We start from the raw sequence: 19,952 nt of genomic DNA, 5'->3' as shown, positions 1-19,952 counted from the left end.
CTTACATGTTTTAAATTCATAAAATGAGTAATGATGTAAAACAGCCAATAGGATTTGGCTTTGCATTTATATTAAACCTTGACTTTTTTACAGTTGTTATGATCTGTGAGTTTGCAATATAGTTGTTCCTTTCAGGATAGGCAGTTTCCAACTTATATTGATACATCGGTGCAATTTTTTGAAGGAAACCTACTTGGGGATGTTTTCTCTTTAATAGTTCTGGAGAATATGAGTTAGCTTTTGACTTTTCTTTGTTTTTATTGGCAGATGTGCACCTCTTGCCTACAGTTGCAGGATGTGATATTAGTCAGAATGGAAAAAATGATTTAGGTTGTGTTGTGTTTAGATTGATACACTATTGATAGTTGTGAGGAGCAAAGGGAATTGCTAGACCTTTGCCCAAGAAAAAGAAATGCATTTTCAGATGTAAACTGTTAGCTTGTCTTCTGAGTTAATTTTCTAAAGTGCTTGTGTGAAGAAATGGTATTCTTGCCTGTACTTGCCTTTCTCCTAGACTTCTTTTTAAATGTCTCCTAATCACACTATTTCTTTAGTTTGAACTTTTAGGGAAGTGGACATTTTCGAGTATACAGGAAGTAGTCTTCATATAGTTTCCAGTTATAAAAGAAACATTTTAAATCCCAAATGTGATCTGAGTGAACACTCTAATCTCTTTGTGTACCTCCCCCGCCTCCCCATGCATGGGCCATTGCTCACTGGATCTAGGGGGATTCTGTTTTCATGGATTTTTGCTGCTAGGAAAGCTGTTTGGAGATTTCGTGCAGTTTTAAGCACGATACAGCTGGCAGTATTCCTGCATTTTTCCCATCCTTAATTAAGTAGTTATAACCTTAACAAGTTTCATTATTCTTAAAATGTGTAATGCCTTGTGTATTTTGGAGTGCTTTATGCTGCCCCTGATCTCTGAGAAGCTAGCCTTCCTGCTAGAACTGCAGAGGATAGGCCTACCTTTGAGAGAGAATTTTTAAAAATCTGTTTTAGTGTTGTCATGCTGTTAGATCTTACACGCTGATAGATGGACGCCAACAGAGTCAGTACCTTGAGTTTATCAAGAACTCTGACCTAACATTAGTGCCAAGATAGAGTGAGAAAGTATTGTCCTGAGGGTGTAGGGGTTGGGAGACAGTTTTGGGGCTATTTCCCTTTATTATGATGTAATCGCCAAAGTTTTCTAAGGCCTGAAGTGAGGGTGCTGGGAATCATCCTGTCTGTACACTTGGAACTGCCGGTTAGACTTGACGCATCTGGTAAATGACCTTATTAGCTAAAAGGATCTGGTGGGGGAGGAAGCTCCTTCCCTGGGTCACTCCCTGTCCTTGCCCAGGATCTCCTGAGTCAGCTTCAGATGCTGTCGCTACTGCTTTGCATTTCTCTAAATGCCTGATGACACAGTTTTTTCTAGATACTGCTGGCTTGATCTCCACAGGGCTTGTACCAGATGACTCTCCTTTTGTGGGAGAATATCTTTTCCCAGAGTGTGGCTTGCAAATGTGGTATTTTTATTATATGCAAATTGTGAGTTTAAGTGTAGTCTAATTTATCATTCTTTTCCTGTGTGGTTTGTGCTTTTCATGTCTTAAGAAATTCTTCCCTTCCTTGGGTCACAGGAACTTCCTATACATTTTTCTATAAATTTAGTTTTGCCTTTCACATGGAGTTCATCCTTATCATTTTTAAGAATTCTATTGGGACATTTATCATTTTATTAGACCTTTGATTTCTTTTCCGTTTCCTTTTTTGTTCTAACAAAAAAGGCTTAAGAGGTTCTAACCTAAGTCATCATTAGGATTTATCATTGTGTTCACCACTCAGGCGAGATTAATACCCTCATGTGGTTGAGGAACTTTTATTAAACTTTCTGTAAATGTAGTTTCTCCATTAAGGCTCACATTATGAGAAATTATTGAGGTGGAATCTTATGTTAAAGACAATTATGTTAAGCTTTGGGTCTTGGAAGATACTTATTTAACTCTATTATAAACCTAGCTAGAAGGTGTAATTTTTTTTTTTGCAAGTCCCAGATAATGTCTTGGGATTACACTTACATAATTAAAGTGGCTCCTCAGGAACAACTGTCATAATCAAAATCCAGATTCATTTCTAAGCTTGTTTTGACTATTTTTTTTGTTTTTGGCCGCACCACACATCATGTGGGATCCTAGTTCCCCAACCAGGGATTAAACCTATGCCCCCTGCATTTGAAGCACAGTCTTAACCACTGGACCACCAGGGAAGTGCCTGTTTTGACTATTATTGGTGGCTAATTATAAATACATGACTTTAAAAACTTTATTTGGAAATCATTTTAATTTCACAGGAACATTACAGGAAAAAAAAAAGTACAAGGAACATCCATATACCTATACCCAGAGTAACCTGTTATCGTTTTACTCCATTTGTGCTGTCATTTGCTTGACTGCCCCTCCACCCTCTTCCAGTACAGAGACATAGACTTACCTAACCACCATTTATGGGTAGCTTTCTTTGTGGCCCTTTACTTTAAATAATGTCAATGTATTTTGAGTACAAATAGAGAAATTCTCTTATACCACTACAGTACAGCTTAAGTAAATTTAACATAATGTTGTCTCTAGACTCAGTAAAGTCCTGGTAACAGCTCTTCCTTCTCCATTACAGGCTCCAGCCGCCTGGGGTCTTGCATTTGATTGTCATGTCTCTTTAATCTAGGATGTTTGCACAGCCTCTTTCTTTGTCTTTTATGACCTTGGCATTTTTGATAAGTGACTTTAAAAGTTTCATTTTCATAATGAAAAAATGGGACTGCAATATGGTAACCCATTAGGTGGTTTTTAGTAATGCTCGTCAAGGCTTATTAAAATCTCCCACTGTGAGGACCCAGCAGCAGAGAGAGTGTGGGCCTTGAGACTGTTAATACTGGTGGAAAACAGGTAGGAGGAGCTGGCAGGCCTGACTCCCCTTTGTCACATGGGGTCAACATCACTAACTCAAGTTATACCAGTTTTTTTCTTTTTTTGAGAAACATTATTGAACAATTTGAAACAGTAATTTATTTTATTTAGGCAAATCTATGAAATATTATACTACTCTTTTAATAGGAGGGGACAAAAAGAAAGTTGACCTAAGTAATCTATTCACTTTATTTTTCTTTTCTTACTGAAGTATATATATATCATACCTTTGGAAAAGTGCACAGATCATAAATTAGTATAGAGCTCAATGGATTTTCACAAACTGGACACAGCTATGTAACCAGCATCCAGATCTTGCTTTTATTATTTTAACTCAATGTTTGACTAGGTAGAAAATAATCATTACTAATGAAAGTTTGCAACAAGCATAGATAGATTTGGCAACTTAAAAAAAAGTTTATCTTTTTAATAGCTAATGCTGTCACATGGTTCAGAATTCAAAAGTGCAAAGGGTTTACAAGGATAAGTCCTCCCACCTCTATCTCCAACCACTGGGTTCCCCTCGTGAGTCAGCCACCATAGTGCACCTTTACAGATACACCCTATGTGTATATAAGCAATTAAGTTTGTATATCTTCCCCCTTTTATATGAATGTTAGCATGTTTTACATACTATGCACATCTTGCTGGTTTTCACTTACATGTCTTGGAAGATTTTCCTTTCGGTACATAAAGAGCTTCATCTTTTTTTAATGGATATTCAGGCTATTTCCAGTTCTATTCAGCAGTGTTTCTAACCAGTCATTTATCCTAATGTTTCCCAGTCTTTTTTACATCATGGCACACATGTTGAGGCAACTGCTTCGAGAGGGCTCCTGCTACCCCATCCCCTAACCACTCTACCCGCCCTCTGCAGACCCAAAGGGATTGTTATTTGGCACATCTAGAACTGTTTGGGATACACCAGTACACCAAGACACACCAGTTGTGATGTCTGAGTTAACCAGTTAGTATTTATTAAGGGGTCATTAATGGCCCCAGTACTGCCCTCCAAACTGGTAGGAAATTGCAAAAGAAGAATGAAAGATGAATGGCCTTTTTCTCCCTCAAAGGCTTTAGTCAAGTTGAGGAGACAAAAACATATATGTTCATGAAATAGTTGAAAAAAAACTTAAAGGTGTAAAACCTTGTGATGCTGATTTTAAATATAAAACAGAAGGGTAAGATCTATGATGCTCTTTTTTTTTTAAATTTATTTATTTTTTAGCTGCATTGTGTCTTTTTTGTGCGCACAGGCTTTCTCTAATTGTGGGGGCTACTCTTTGTTGCTGTGTGCGTGCTTCTCATTGCAGTGGTTTCTCTTGTTGCGGAGCATGGGCTCTAAGGTGCGCGGGCTTTAGTAGTTGTGGCGCGTGGGCTCAGTAGTTGTGGCTCAGAGGCTCTAGAGAACAGGCTCACTAGTTGTGGTGCACAGGCTTAGTTGCTCCGCGGCATGTGGGATCTTCCCGGACCAGGGCTGGAACCCATGTCCCCTGCATTGGCAGACGGATTCTTAACCACTGCGCCACCAGTGATGTCCCTATGATGTTCTTTTTATAGGAAGGCATATCACCAAGGGGAATTGGAGTTTAGAGCAAAATATGTGAAAAGAGAAGTTCTTCCTTATTAGTCTGACTGGCTTTTAAAGGAGTACTGAACATCCTTACATCAGAAGCCTGAGATTTTTTTCTTTAATCATAGAAGAAATAATGTTTCTTAACTGCTAGTTGTCTTAGAGCTGGTTTGTGTTATAGGGGTGCCTTCCTCATTCCTTTAGGCTGCCCATTAACCTTACCTGGCCAAGAACCAGGCAGGCCTCTAAATGGCTAGAATAGATGCTCAAGTACTGAGCACTAATGCAGCCTGTTTCTTCGAGGCAGAGCCCTTCATGGTCTTATACTGAGCCTTATTCTTTTGTTCTGGCAGTTTGGTGGTTCAATTTCCAAGCCCCTGATAGATTAGAAGGGCAAATTAGCACCCCCAAAAGGAGGCTACTATGTAAGGACTGTGTCAGCAGTGAGTGGGAAAGGCATGAAGGGAAGTGAAAAATAAGAGAAAGTAAGGCGGCTGTGAACAGCACAGCAGTCTAAGACCAATCACTGTGTTACTGATTTCTATCTAATTTCATTCCATATGGTTGGAGAACATACTTTGTATTATTTCCAATTTTTAAAAATTTATTGAGTCTTTTTTATGGCATCACATATGGTGTACCCTGGAGAATGTTCCATATGTACTGGAGAAGAGTGTGTATTGTGCTCTTGTTGTGTGGACTGTTGTCTAAGTCTAGTTGATTTTTATGTTGATCAAGTCTTCTCTTTCCTTGTTTGTCTGGCTAGTTGTTCTATCCATTATTAAAAGTTGGATATTGAAATCTCCAATATTATTGTTGAATTGTCTATTTCTCCATTTTATTATGTCTGTTTTTGCTTCATATATTTTGGGGCTCTGTTGTTAGGTGCATATATGCTTATAACTGTTAGATCTTCCTGATGGCTGACTCCTTTTATCATTACAAAATTTCTTCTTTCATCTTTAGTAACAATTTTTGTCTTAAAGTCAATTTTGTCTGATATTAGTACAACCACTCCAGTTCTCTTTTGGTTACTGTTGGCATGGCATGTCTTTTTCCATCCTTTCACTTTCAGCCTATTTGTGTCTTTGAATCTAAAGTGTGTCTCTTGTAGAAAGCATATAGTTGGATCATTTTTAATCCATTCTGCCAGTTCTGCCTTTTAATTGGAATGTTTAATCTATTTACATTTAATATCATTACTGATAGGGTAGGATTTATGTCTCTCATTTTGCTATGTGTTTTCTATGTCATGTCTTTTTTGTTCCTCCATGCTGCTTTCTTTTGTGTTAAATACATATTCTCTATACATTTTCACTCTCTTGTCATTTCTTTTACTTTATTTTTTGTTATTTTCTTAGAGGTCACCCTGAGTATTACAATTAACATATTAACTGATAACAACCTAGTTCAAATTAATACCAACTTAATAACAATAGTATATGAAATCTTTGCTCCTGTATAGCTAATTCTCCCCTCAGTCCTTAATGCTGTTATTGTCATACAGATTATATCTTTCCACATTGTATGCCAATCAACGTAGATTTATAATTAGTGCTTTATGAGGTTGTCTTTTAAACCAGATTAGAGAAAAAAAGACTTATCAATACAAATTTAAAAAATACATTTATATTGTCTTTTTACAAAAGACAATATAAATTATCTTTTTACCTGTATAGTTACTCTTATTGGACTTTTTATTCCTGTGTATTTGAGTTACTGCCTAGTGTCTTTTCATTTTAGTTTGAAAGACTTCAATATTTCTCATGTGGCAGGTTTGCTAGTGACAAATTCTCTCAGTTTTTGTTTGTCTGGGAATGTCCTAATTTCTCCTTCACTTTTGAAAGATGCTTCTGTTGATACAGAATTCTTGGTTGAGTCTTTCTCAACATTCTGAATGGAGGCTTTCTGGTATCCATGGTTTCTGATGAGAAATCAGTTGTTAATCTTACTGAGGATCCTTCCTATGTCATAAGTCGCTTTGAGATTCCCTCTGGTTTTCAGGAGTTTGATTATTTGTCTGTGTGTGGCTCTTTCTGAGTTTACCATACTTGGAGTTTATTGAGTTTCTTGGGTGTGTGGATTGTTTTTCATCAAATTTGGGAAGTTTTCAGCCATTATTTCTTCCAGTAATCTTTCTGCCCCTTTCTCTTTCCTGCTCTTCTCTGGGACTGCCATTATGCATATGCTCAGGCTCTGTTTATTTTTCTTTATTCTTTTTTCTTTCTACTCCTCAGATTGGATAATCTCAATTGATTTACCTTCAAGTTTGCTGATTCCTTCTTTTACCTGTTCAAATCTGTTGTGAATTTTTCATTCCAGTTATTATACTTTCCAACTACAGAATTTCTGTTTGACTCCTTTTTATAATTTCTCTTTCTTTATTGGCTGCCTTTTCCCCCTTTTTATGAGCAATACTTCCTTGTTCCTATGCATGTCTCATAATTTCTAGTTGGAAATTGGATCTTTTAAATAATATAAACCACTTTGGAAATCAAATTCTGCCCTCTCTCCATGGTTTGATGATGTTGCTGTTGTTTGTTTAGTGACTTTTTAGAACTTATTCTGTAAGGTCTGTATTCTTTTTGTGTTTGTGGCCACTAAAATCTCTGCTTGGTTTGCTTAGTGGTCAGCTACTGATTGCATGGAGATTTCCTTAGGCGCTGGAACGAATAAGTTTCCCAGTCTTTGCTCAGGGGTTCTGTGTATCTGTTCATGTTTGCCTTCAACACTCACCTGACAGTTTTCAGCTCTTCCTTAGCTGCTTCCTGCTTGTGCAGAACCTCAAGGTCAACCAGAGATGAGTGCTTAGGGCCTTCTCAGGTCTTCCCTGGGCATGCACACAGCCCCATGCATGTGCATGGCCTTCTGGATTCCCAGAAATATGTTAAAGCTTTTCAAAGCCCCTTATGGACATCTCATACCCCAGCTTTTCTCTTTAAGCTTTTTGGTTAGCCTGTTTTGTCCTGTTAGCCACTTCCTCAGGCAGCATGATGTTCAACAATTACCTGTGATTGTTTTTAACAAACATCTCCCCCCTTCCCCACCAAGAGGCTGTTTGCAATGGGAGAACTCTGGGTCAGGTCAAATAAAGACAGCCTTGCAAGTGAGGTCTTCTAGGGAACCACTAGACAGGTCAGATAATGACAGTTCTCTGGGAGTGGGGTTTTGAAGGATCACCAGCCCCATTCTGCTCCCTTCCATGGCTGCTGGTTTCCACCGTGACTGTGGACTGTTGATTTTCAAACTTACCACATTGCTAGGGATCTGGGAATGGAAATAGGGCAAGTTAAAATGTCACAAAACTCACGGTTCTTACCAAAATTTCGCTGTTATTCTTGCATAAATGCTTCCTGGATTACCTTTGACTAATATCCAGAGTCCTGAAAAGGTTGCCTGAAACAATTTTTGCCCATGATGTCTTTGCTTTTGTAAAGGAGAGAAGTTTTGGAGTTCTTTACTCCACCACTTTCATTGATGTCACCTAAGACCATTCATTATGGGGCCTTAGCTTCACAGCTTAAATTTTGCTTGTTCACAATCAGATAAATCACTGAGTATCCTCTTACCCTCACTGAAGAAGTCAGGAAATTGTATCCTAAAAATTAGGAAGACTTCCAACCCATCAGTTACAGTATTCACACACATTCATTTTTCAGATTAAGTTTGAACGTCTGCTATGACCAAGAGACTGTTCTTGATGGAGGCAGCAGTGCAGAAGGCGAAGGCCCTGCTCTCTTCCGTTCTAGTGGGCTGCACCAGGTGTAGAGAGAGAGAGATGGTGAGGGCCAGCGTGTGTATGGCGTGTTTAAGACGAGCGAGGGGACCGCTGTTGCCCGAATGGCGTAAGCAAGAGGAAAGAGGTGAAGGATGAGGCCAAGTGGCACAAGTGCTGGGGGAAACAAGGTAGTGAGTGTTGAGGACATTTTTTAGGGCACAAGAGGCCTACGTTTGAATCACAATTGATTTGGCTTCATTCTTCGCCAGGTGCATGATCTTGGACAGCAGGTTCCCTGCCTTCACTGGACCTTAATTTCCTTTAAAAATGGGATAAGAAATTGCCTACCATGTAAGATAGTTTCAAGGATTAATTGAGATGATGCATATTATCATAGGTAGTGCTTTGGCACAGAGGGAAGGCTCGGGAAATGCTATTGGGGGATATCCTCAAGTGTCTGAAAAACTAAGCCTTTCAGAACTCATTCCCTGAGCACTTTGCATAGATTTTGACCTATATCAACAAATACTTGAATATGATTTGTAGTAACAGTGTGGTCTTGGAATCTCTGTTTGCTTTTACAGTTCTGAGAAGACTATTCTGACAGAACAAATCAAAGTTTACCTGAAATGGAGAAGTCAGTTGCTTTGGACCTGTAATTATTTTAGTGGCAAGACAAAACCTTCCATAGGTACATAAACACCTCTGAAACGGTTTCACTGTTTAATATATCAGAGTCTTGTGGTTGTGAGGTGTGGATCTAAAGGCAAATAGATACGTCTTCATTATGTTCAAGTTGGGTAGGAATATCTTAAAGATATTCTAGGCTTTATATATTAACCACCTTTCTTACTGGAAGCTCATAATGAGGCATATTTAACTTATGTTTAGTTGACAGAAAAGGGCTCTTAGCCACATTATCAGGAGATGGGATCCATATATCCTTTTCTTTATCTTAAAATATAGCAGAAGAACATTTCCTGTATAGTTGAGAAGATTGAGATCACAGATGTCATCACCCCAATTCTGTAATAAACCAACAATCTACCGTCTAAGTCGTATCTAAGTATTCAAAGTGCTGTACAAACCATTTTGAGATAACAAGAATAAAATGAGCTCTAAAACTTACTATCACTATGTGAAAATGGACTAATCTATATGAAAAATACCTCACTACCTAATAATAGTAAACCAACAATAAACCAGGGCAAAATAATATAAGCTATACAGGAAAGTGTGGAGGGCCTGTGGAACAGTTAGAGCGGGGCAGGATGAATTGGGGGTCAGTGTGGAGGAAGCTTGTGTTGTCTGGGTCACCTCCTTTTCTAAAGGTGGCTGGGTTTCTAGACTGTTATGAACAATCAGGATAGTGTCCTGTCACATTTGTATGAGGTCTCAGGATGGCAACAGCAAAGCTTTTTGAAGTTTTTAATTCCAATATTATCTTTCCGAACTGATGAGACTTTCTGGTCTCCAAAAAGTGACAAGTGATGAACAAAGGCAAGAATGAGCCTGATGTCAGAGGTGAAGCTGCTAAGGTTTAGGACTATGTTGTAGATCAGTCTTTCTCAAACTTGAGTGAAGTGGGACCTTTTTTCAGTGGGAAAATTCTGGATCTCTGCATGTTTATGTTCATATGTGTGTCTGTGTGTGTGTCTGCACGCACACACATGTGAGTCTGTGTGCATGTGTGTGTGTGCATGCATGTGTGTTGTGTGTGTGTGTGTGCTTCAAGCAGTAGCACTGCGTGTAGTTCTTAATATCAGGTTGCTCTTTCTTTTTTTTTTTTGAAATTCACGTTCTTTTATTTATTTATTTATTTATTTATGACTGTGTTGAGTCTTCGTTTCTGTGCGAGGGCTTTCTCCAGTTGCGGCAAGTGGGGACCACTCCTCATCGCGGTGCGCGGGCCTCTCACCATCGCGGCCTCTCTTGTTGCGGAGCACAGGCTCCAGACGCGCAGGCTCAGTAATTGTGGCTCACGGGCCCAGTTGCCCCGCGGCATGTGGGATCTTCCCAGACCAGGGCTCGAACCCGTGTGCCCTGCATTGGCAGGCAGATTCTCAACCACTGCACCACCAGGGAAGCCCCCAGGTTGCTCTTTCTTAAAGAGAAGCCATCTACAAGAGAATCACTTGAGGTGTTTGTTACAAAGCACATTTCCAGGCCCAAACCCAGAAACAGCCTCTTGCTGGTGTGGCCTGATGATCTGCACTGTTTACAGGCTTCTCTGGTGATTCTTCTCCTTGCTCATGTTTAAGAACCATCAGTGCCATTTATTTACCCTTAAAACATTTCTCATGATCCATGTTTTGGAACTAGGTATAGAGACCACAGTTGTTTTAGTTAATTGGCATCATCACATTTAGCCCCTGTCCTGTGCAGAGCTTCATCCTGGGTAGTGGAGAACACAGAAAAGGAGTTTAGACCTTTGTCTTACCAGTAAGGAACTTAGAGTCCAGTTGGTAGGGAAGCCAAACTTGGCACATAGTATCCCCTCATCATTTATGTTTGGCAGGCTAATGCTTTATGTATATTTTTCCCTTCTTCCCCTCTCTAAGCCATGTTAATTGCAATTTGTGTAGCCAGATAAAAGTCAATGATGATGAGTGCTGGTCAGCAGTAAATCCTGAGTAATGAAAGGGAAGAAAGCTCTATTAGATGCAATGATGAAAACAAAGAACTTTTGGCCAGAGATTAAACTGACAAACACTTTAAAGCTAAAAGTAAATGATATTTTAAAATATCATTTTTTGTCTCTGCAATTGCTGATTTCACAAATGTCTGTTTATGTGTTCTGGTTATAAATCTTTCTCAAGCCTCAGCTTTCTTTTTTCTTCTTCTTCTTCTTTTTTTTTCTATTTTAAGCCACAACTTTTGTTAGTTGCCATGAACCATAACTTGAGGTTTGTTTATCAGACAAATTTCAGTTTGAAAAAAGTAGTTGCAAAGTATTTATTAATCACTGTGGTGGTTTTAACAGTCACAAATTATATGATAATCTTCCCTCCTGGTAGTGGAGCTTAATTTCCCTCCCCTTGAATGTGGGCTGGACTTGGTGACTCATTTTTAAATGAATGGAGTAGGGGAATGGGAAAAATAGTAACTTTATAGTAGAAAAACCTGGCAGACACCAGGGATGGGATGGGATGAGAAGGCTCTTCACCTCTACCTTAGTCCTCCCCTAAAGCCATACCTCCAGTCTAGTCAGGAGAAAACATCAGACAGACCAAGTTGAGAGACATACTGTAAAATACCTGTAAAAATATCTTCAAAAGTGCCATGGTTGTGAAAAGCAAGGAAAGACTGAAGAACTGTCCCAAAATGGAAGGGACCAAGGAGACATGATGACTGAATGCATTGTGGGGTCCTGGGTTGGAAGAGAAAGGAAGGAAGGTCTTGGGAGACCTTTTCTCTTCCACATTGGTGGAAAAACGAATGAAATCTGAATAAGGCCTGTAGTTTAGTTAATAGGGTTGTATTAATGTTACTTTCTTCATTTTGATATGTGTTGCATAGTTATATAGGATGCTAACATTAGAGGAAGCAGGGTGAAGAGACGGGAACTCTCTCTACTGCCTTTACAACTCTGCTGTAATTCTGAAATTATTTCAAAATCAAAAGCAGTTTGAACCCAGAGATGATCTAATTGGACACAGAAGTGAGGTTGCCGTCTCTGCCACTGTGTCACATTGACTGCTCAGTGCCCTGGGGAACAGGGTGAAGCCATAGAAGACTAGATCTTCTGTGAGTCTAAGTGAATATCGTGCAGGATGTGATTTTTAGCTTATTGACTTCTAGGAAATCCAAGACAGAAAGGCCTTTGTTTGAGAGGGCTGCAGACTTTTGCAAAAAGTCTTTTGCTCATTTGAGCAAGCTTATAATGTACCGTGTTATTACTGTAAGAAATTTGTAATGGTACCATTACAGCAAAAATTTTCCCTGGCTAAAGAGAATCTTTCAGCATTCACTCAGCAATTTAATGCTAGCATCCTTGCTTATATCATCATGGTTAACCCTGTAGTGTTCTGTGTCTGTGTTTTCTCTTTGTGAACCCTTGCAGGGATAAATCAGTACAGTTATTTTCTTTGATGTCTGGCATTTATTTTCAAACAATTTTTCTTTTGAAAAATACTGTAGGTACTACTTTTCCTTTTGTATATGTTAACATCTGTGCATTTCTCTTCAACAGGAACACTTGTTTAAAGACATGAGGCTATTTTTATTTACAACAATGTGGTTTATTTAAGACAGAAAGATGAGTCCATTCTTAATTCTTTTTTACCATGGAAGGAACACTTGTTTGCTTTTTAGGTTTTTATAAATTGATTCTGTAATAATTTAGAATTCTGGTTGTTTTATTAGGGTCAGGTGGGTATGAGATCCCAGATGATGCAAACATACTTAAATTTTTCTTAATGGTTAATTCATTGAAAAAAGTATCTACATGCCTTCCATGTGGCAGGCCCTGTTCTAGATGCTGGGGATGCAGCAATGAGTATAGTAAAGCGTGCTCTCGTGACACATTTACTTCTCTATGGGGACATCAGAGAATAAGGAGACAGATGTATACTGTCAGGTCGTGCTAAGCCCTCTGAAGAAATACAAGCACGATAAGGGGATAGAGTGATGGAGGGGCAGGAGAATGCTAGTCCAGCTGAGAACGTAAGAAGCGAACCTTGTTATATCCAGGGAGGGTCATCTTCAGTAGAAGGAATGGGGCGTGCAAAGGAATGGGTCATGCAAAGCCCTGGGGCAGAGAATGTGTGTGTGATTAGGACAAGGGGGCCAGGTGGCTGGAGCGCATGAGTGAGAAGGACCAGATCCTGTAAGGCCTGTCCATGTTTAGGGCTCTGGGTTCCATACTGAGTGATCTGGGAAGGCACTGAGGGGTGGGGGCAGAGGAGTGCAGGGAGTTAATGTTTCGAAAGAACTCCTGGTTTGTGGGCAGCAAGAGTGGGAGCAGGGAGATTGGTGAGCAGGCATGTCTGGCAACCCAGAGAAGAGGGAAGGATAGCTTGGCCCAGGGTGGTAGCAGTAGGAGTGGGGAGAAGTGGTTAGATTGTGGATGAATTTTTGAAGGTAGCACTGATAGGACTTGTTGAGGGATGAGATGTGGGGAGAGAAAATAGTTGCCTGAGCAGGTGGAGGGATAGAGTTAAGGTGATGGGAAAGACTGGAGAAGTTCAAGCTAGAAATACAAATGTGAGTCATTTGCATCTAGCCATTATTTAAAGCCAGAGGACAAATGACATCTCCTAGGGAGTTAGTGGAGATAGAAGAAGGGCCCTAGGGCTGAGCCCTGGGGTTGCCAGGGGTGGTTAGCAGTCAGAGATGGAGAGGATCAGCAAAGGAGACTGAGCAGGGGAGGCCAGTGAAATAAGAGGAAAATCTTACCTTTGATTGATGTTTACTTAGTTTGAACCTGCAATGTTTGAACACCCACCATTTAGGTACTTGTTATAGTTGCCTTGAAAGGTGGTGATATGGGAGGTTTTTATCAAAAGTGAACATTGTCTTCTTTAAAAAGAGAATTTCCTGATATGGGAGGTGTGCTGGCATAACGATGAGGAACTTTTTTATCAGCTGGTGACTGATGTGCGGGAATACTTCTTGAAACTAATAAACCTCAGGGGCAGCCTGAGAACCAGTGGATCACAGATGGCTGGTGGTCAACACCCGGACAGAAGCCAGAGCATTGTTTGCTTGGAGTAGTAAGCTCTGGGGCTTGTGTCCCTATGTTACAGAGGTTTTATTTATCATGAAATTTGACATTCACTTACATTGATTTAAAACTGCATGGTTTTGCTTATTTTTAAAAAGATAATCCACTCCATAGTATTGCATGCATCATCAGGGAATCTCTGCACAACCTTTGCTAATTGATAGAGAAATCAATTAGGGGCTCAGCCTTTCTGTTATAATTTTTGGCTAATAAAACTTGCTAATCAGTGGAAAGCTGGATGATCACCAAGTGATCTAAGTTGTAATAGTTATGGTAGATCAGTAATGTTTCCTAGTGGGCACTTAACTTATAAGGCAGAAATCACTATTAATTTCAGGAGAGAGTTTTAATTGAACATTGATTCAGTTAAGCCACTGTAATAAATACTTTGTTTTTGGAGGGGAGTGAGGTTTAAAGGATATTTTATGCTTTAAACTCTGGTCTCCAAGACTGTTTCCTCGTCAGTGAAACAGGGTTAGTTAACTCATCCAGGGTCATACAGATGGTAAAGTGCTCGATTCAGAATTTGAATCCAGGCAGTCTAACTGCAGATCCTGCATTTCTAACTCTGATGGATTTACGTTTTCTTTTTCTGTATAATGCACTGCACTTTACCTTTTTATTGTAAGTATTGCCAGTATTCATTTGAAAAGAACCAATAAAGTTCAGTTGTCAGGTATCTTAGACAAGGGGAAAATTTTTGTGGTTCTTACATTTCTTTAATTGGTAGGATATTTTTAGTATACTCATGTAATACTAAAACAATGTTTAATGGATAGCAGTTAGACCTCAGAGTACTCTGTTACTTTTCTTTGAGACTCTTGCCAAGCCAGTGTAAATGGTTTAAAGCAGTGGTGTAATGGGTTTAAAGTGGCGGACCTCAACATAAGAACAAACTAAAGAGGAGTTTGATTTCCAATCCCTAGATTTATTCTTAGGAAATTTTCAATGTAAAAGCAGCAGAGCAAACATTCCTGGATCAGTTCCTTGAGAAATCTTTAAGATAGTCCTAAAATTTCTCAAAAGTCTCTTTAAAGATGCTGGTCAGGATTTTCCAAAACAAGTCCTCTGAATTCTGTGGCCTTGATGAAGGTGTTTATTAACTGTAAGTTGAATTTTAGAAAGTTTAAAAGATGGCAATATTTCGCATTTGCAGTTGAATTTGTATGGTATACTGTGGTCATCCCTATAGAAAGAAAAAAGCTGACAGATCCTTGGTAAGAAATCTTCATTCTCTGCTATAATTTTGTAGGAGAATCCATTAGATTAGCATCCTGATTTACAATATGTGTAGTAGGCCACCCAAAGGCATCAAGTCCCAATCCCTCAAATTGGTAAATATTACCTTATTTGGAAAAAGGGTCTTTGCAGATGTATTTAAGCTAAGGATTTTGAGATAAGGAGATTACCCTGGATTATCCAGGTGGGTCCTAAATGCCATCACAAGTGTTTTTATAGGAAAGAAGTAAAGGGAAATAACACAGACACATAGAGAAGACAGGCAGAGATTGGAACCGTGTGGCCAGGAGCCCAGAATTCCAGCAGCCACCAGAAGCCAGAAGAGGTAAGGGCAGAGTCTTCCCCAGAGGGTGCACAGCCCTGCTAAATTTTGGACTTCTAGCCTCCAGAACTGTCCTTGTTGTGTTAAGCTACCCAGTTTGTGGTCATTTGTTACAGCAGCCTAGGAGACCAATGCAGTGTGTTGCCCAGAAATGCTGCCCCTGGAGAGGGCAGGACAAAGGCTCCACAGTACCATCATGTGACTGTGTGGCCAAGGAGAAGCACTGTCTTTCTCTAATGTGGGTGTGATGAAACCTTTCTCACAGGTGTGTTGTGGTAAGTACTTGCACACAGTAATGGCCACTCGTATTGCTTGGTTTTTGTAAAGCAGAGATTTTCAAAAATGTGGTCCCCAGACCAGCAGCCTGAGCATCACCTGGTTCTCAAGTCCCACCCACTTCCTGTATCAGAAATCAGAGCCACCATGCAAACTTTAGTGTGTATCAGAGTCACCTGGGGGGCTATTTTAAATTGCTGAACCCCATCCCCTGACCGGAATCAGCAGGCCTAGCTAGGGTGGGGCAGGAGAATTCACATTTCTAACAAGTTTCCAGGTGATTCTGATGCTGCTGGTCCAGGGACCACACTTTGACAACCACTGGTGTAAGGTTTGGTGTGAGTAGAAAGATTTTTGTTTGTTTGTTTCATTTTGTTTTAAAATAAGTTTTTGACTTTAGGACAGTTTTGGATTTACAGGAAAATTACAAAGAAAATGCCATACTTTATTCAGATGTCCTAGTTTTTTACTTATTGTCTTTTTTCTGTCATCATCTCTCCTTATGCTCCTCTGCTCTGTGGCAGTTTCTCAAGCCTTCCTTTTTGATCTTGACAGTTTTGAGTCAGATATTTTGAAAATGCCCCTCGATTAGAATATATCTGATGTTTTTCTCATGATTAGGCTGAAGTTAGAGTTTTGCTTTTTTGTTTTTTGTTTTTGTTTTTTAATTAATTTATTTATTTTATATTTTATTTTTGGCTGCATTGGGTCTTCGTTGTGGGGTTTCTCTTGTTGTGGCGAGCGGGGGCTACTCTTTGTTGTGGTGTGCGGGCTTCTCATTGCAGTGGCTTCTCTTGTTGTGGAGCATGGGCTCTAGGTGCGCGGGCTTCAGTAGTTGTGGCACACGGGCTCAGTAGTTGTGGTTTGTGGGCTCTAGAGTGGAGGCTCAGTAGTTGTGGCGCACGGGCTTAGTTGTTTTGCGGCATGTGGGATCTTCAAAGACCAGGGCTCGAACGTGTATCCCCTGCATTGGCAGTCGGATTCTTAACCACTGCGCCACCAGGGAAGTCCTGGAGTTAAGAGTTTTTTAAGGGAAGACCACGGAGGTAAAGTGCCACTCTCATCACATATCATCACATGATTTATCACGGTCGATGTTGACCTTGATCACCTGGCTGACAGAGTGTTAGGTTTTTCCACTGTAAAAATTCTTTTCTCCCATTTCCACACTGTGCTCTTTGGAAGGAAGTCAGTAAGCACAGCCCCACTCTTAAGGAGTGAGGGGTTATGCTCCCCCCGTCCTGAGCTTGGAGTATCTACATATATTATTTAGAATTCTGCACAGATTTGTCTCTTTTCTCCCATTTATTTATTCAGTTATTTTTTTTTATCCCCTAAGGACTCATGGATATTTATATTTTGGGTTATATACTACTTGATTTGGTTGCTAAAATTGTTCCAGATTTGGCCATTGGGAGTTCTTTCAATTGGATTCCCTGCCTATCTCCCAAGTACTTTCTTACTTTCTGGCACTAGAAGATGCTGCAGGCTCATCTTGTAAATTTTCTGTCCCAGCCTTAGAATCAGCCATTTCTTCAGGGAGCCTAGGCTCCTTCTATTGGGGAATGGTGTTAGAAACCAAGATCTGGATGCTGGGTGTGCTTGTTGCTGTTGGGGTATCATTTGCTCCTAGGCCCTCCCTTCATACTGACAGAGCAAGGATATCTATGTGTATATACTGACCCACATGTACATACACATGTCTATAAATATTTCTGTATGTAACAACCTGTATCTATATTAAACTAAACATGAGTTGATACTGATGTCTCCAGCTGGAATCAGTACCACATGAATCACTCTAGCCTCCTCTCTCTGCTTAACTGTAACCTTCCCACTACAGCAGTGAGAAACCTGGCTCTCACCATCCACCATCCCTTTGCTTAATTGCTCAGTTCCCTCCCCTGACCTCTTAAATGACTTTAAATGCTGTAAAGTTCCATGGGTTTTGACAGATACGTAGTGTCATGTGTCCATCATTACAGTATCATATTACCATATAGAGTAGTTTCCCTGCCCTCAAAAATCCCTGTGCTTCACCTGTCCAATGCTCCTCCCTCCCTCCCTGCACCCTCTAAGCCCTTGGCAACCACTGATCTTTTTACCAACTGTATAGTTTTACTTTTTCCAGAATGTCATATAATTGGAATCATATACTGTTGTGTAGCTTTTTCACACTGGCTTCTTCACTTTGGAGTATGTATTTAAGATTCATCCATGTCTTTTTGTGGCTTGATAGCTCATTTCTTTCTATTTTTTTTATTTTTTATTTTTTCATTTCTTTTTATTGCTGAGTAATATTTCATTGTCTGGATGTACCATAGTTAATCTAGCCATCTATTGAAGGACATTTTGATTGCTTTTAGTTTGGGCGATTATGAACAAAGTGGCTCTAAAACTTTTGTGTGCATGACTTTGTGTAGACATAAGTTCTTAAATCAGTTGGGTAAATATCTAGAAGTGTGATTGCTGGATTCTATGGTAAGAATATGTTTAGCTTTGTAAGAAACTGCCAAACTGTCTTCCAAAGTGGCTGGCCCATTTTTCATTCTCACCAACAATGAAGGAGAGTTCCTGTTGCTCTCTTCCTCTCCAGCAGTTGGTATTGTCAGTGATTTGGAGTTTAGGTGTGTCACAATGTCTCACCGTTGTTTCAGAAGAAATTTTTAGTACCCTATTTATGGATTAGTCCAGGCTGATGTGCTTTTGTTTGGTACTGTATTTCTGTTTGTAATTTGGGCAAGTAGCTCTTTCCATTTTTGTACTTTTATAATATTAAGGTTGGACAGGTTTATGCATGACTATAATGAGGATATGGAAGATTGTTGAATTGATCTCTGAGGTTGGGTTTGATTCCCCCCCCCCTTTTTTTCACTGTTTGTTCATGTGCCTTAGGCATTTAGAATATTAATACAGAGCACTTATCCTTAATGGTAATGGGCAAAAGTTTTTAGAACAAGTCTGAGCAACTTACAGGAGATGATCACATTCCATGTTTCATACCTGGGTAACTGTTAATAAGGTGAGAGCGATTTTGAAGAGACATACAGGAGTTGTTCATTATTTGTTCATTCAGCAGTAATCATTAAATGCCAACCAAGAGATAGTGGTGCTGTACGACTGGCAGGGGTTCTGAGGGGAGTAAATATGTACCCATCCTTGTTGTTGCGGAATTTTTCTAATGGTAGAGACAGATGATATATAAACTTCTGTGATTCATTCAATACTCAGCACAATTGACACTTTAAAATATTTGTGTGTTTGCTATGCTCCTGGCACTCAGTGAGGCACAGTTACCCCTGTGGTATCCCGGAGGTCCTGTCCTCTGGAGTATGCATCTTTGCGAGGGCACTATTTGATTAACTGCAATGATGGTGCCCCTGTGCAGACAGTACAGAGAGAGAGCTGTGTGCATGTGGGGCAGGCATACCTGATGGGGCTCTGGGAGAGGTGTCTAAAGGGTGAGTACAAGTTCCCCAGATTCAGGTGGGGAGGGGGTAAGGTGAGCCATGTAACCAATTGGAAGGTGGCCAGGTTGAGGGTAGTCACATGATAGAGCCAGGGAATGTACATGAATCAACTCTCTTTTTGATATTTTCCCCCAACGGAGATGGTTTTTATGCTTCACATCCCATTCCCTTCCCCTCACAGGCAAATAAAGTGCCAGTGATATAACTGAATGCACGTCTTGTAGAGACTGGATTTTTTTAGATGATATTTTTGCTGTCTGATAGAAATAGTACAGACTGATATAAGGATCATCCTTCATTTTAGCCAGGCGGAGGTTTAAAGATGAGTAAGACAGAACCCTGCTTTCAAGGAGCCTGTGGTCCTGCAGGGGAAAGATCATATAATCACACATCTCAGTGGGGAGTGCTGACAGAGCTAGGAACAGGGTGTTCTAGGAAACCAGAAACTGACTGTTCGGGGTGGAGGAGTTGGGTGGCAGGGAGAAGTTCACATGGGCAGAACTGTTACCCAGTCACAGGGGTGGGGCATCCTGTCAAAGGGAGCAGTAAGTATGAAGTCACAGGGATATGGGATAGTCTGACCTGCTGTGAAAACTACATGTGGCTTAGTATGATTGGAGTGGTAGGAAATTAGACTGGAAAGATGGATGAGCTAAAGTGGTTAGATTTTATTTTAGG

General features: G+C 40.0%; 1 protein-coding gene across 1 annotated transcript in view; it reads left to right on the top strand.

Annotated features, from left to right (window-relative positions):
• The window catches only part of CHSY1 (chondroitin sulfate synthase 1), a 75,010-nt gene that overhangs the window by 14,768 nt on the left and 40,290 nt on the right, over positions 1 to 19,952 (top strand). The gene's annotated exons all lie outside the window — the stretch shown is intronic.

This window comes from Balaenoptera musculus, chromosome 2, assembly GCF_009873245.2.
Source record: "Balaenoptera musculus isolate JJ_BM4_2016_0621 chromosome 2, mBalMus1.pri.v3, whole genome shotgun sequence".
In the NCBI taxonomy this organism is placed as follows: Eukaryota; Metazoa; Chordata; class Mammalia; order Artiodactyla; family Balaenopteridae; genus Balaenoptera; species Balaenoptera musculus.
Note: the sequence above shows the minus strand (reverse complement) of the source record. Positions and strands in the feature narration are given on the sequence as shown.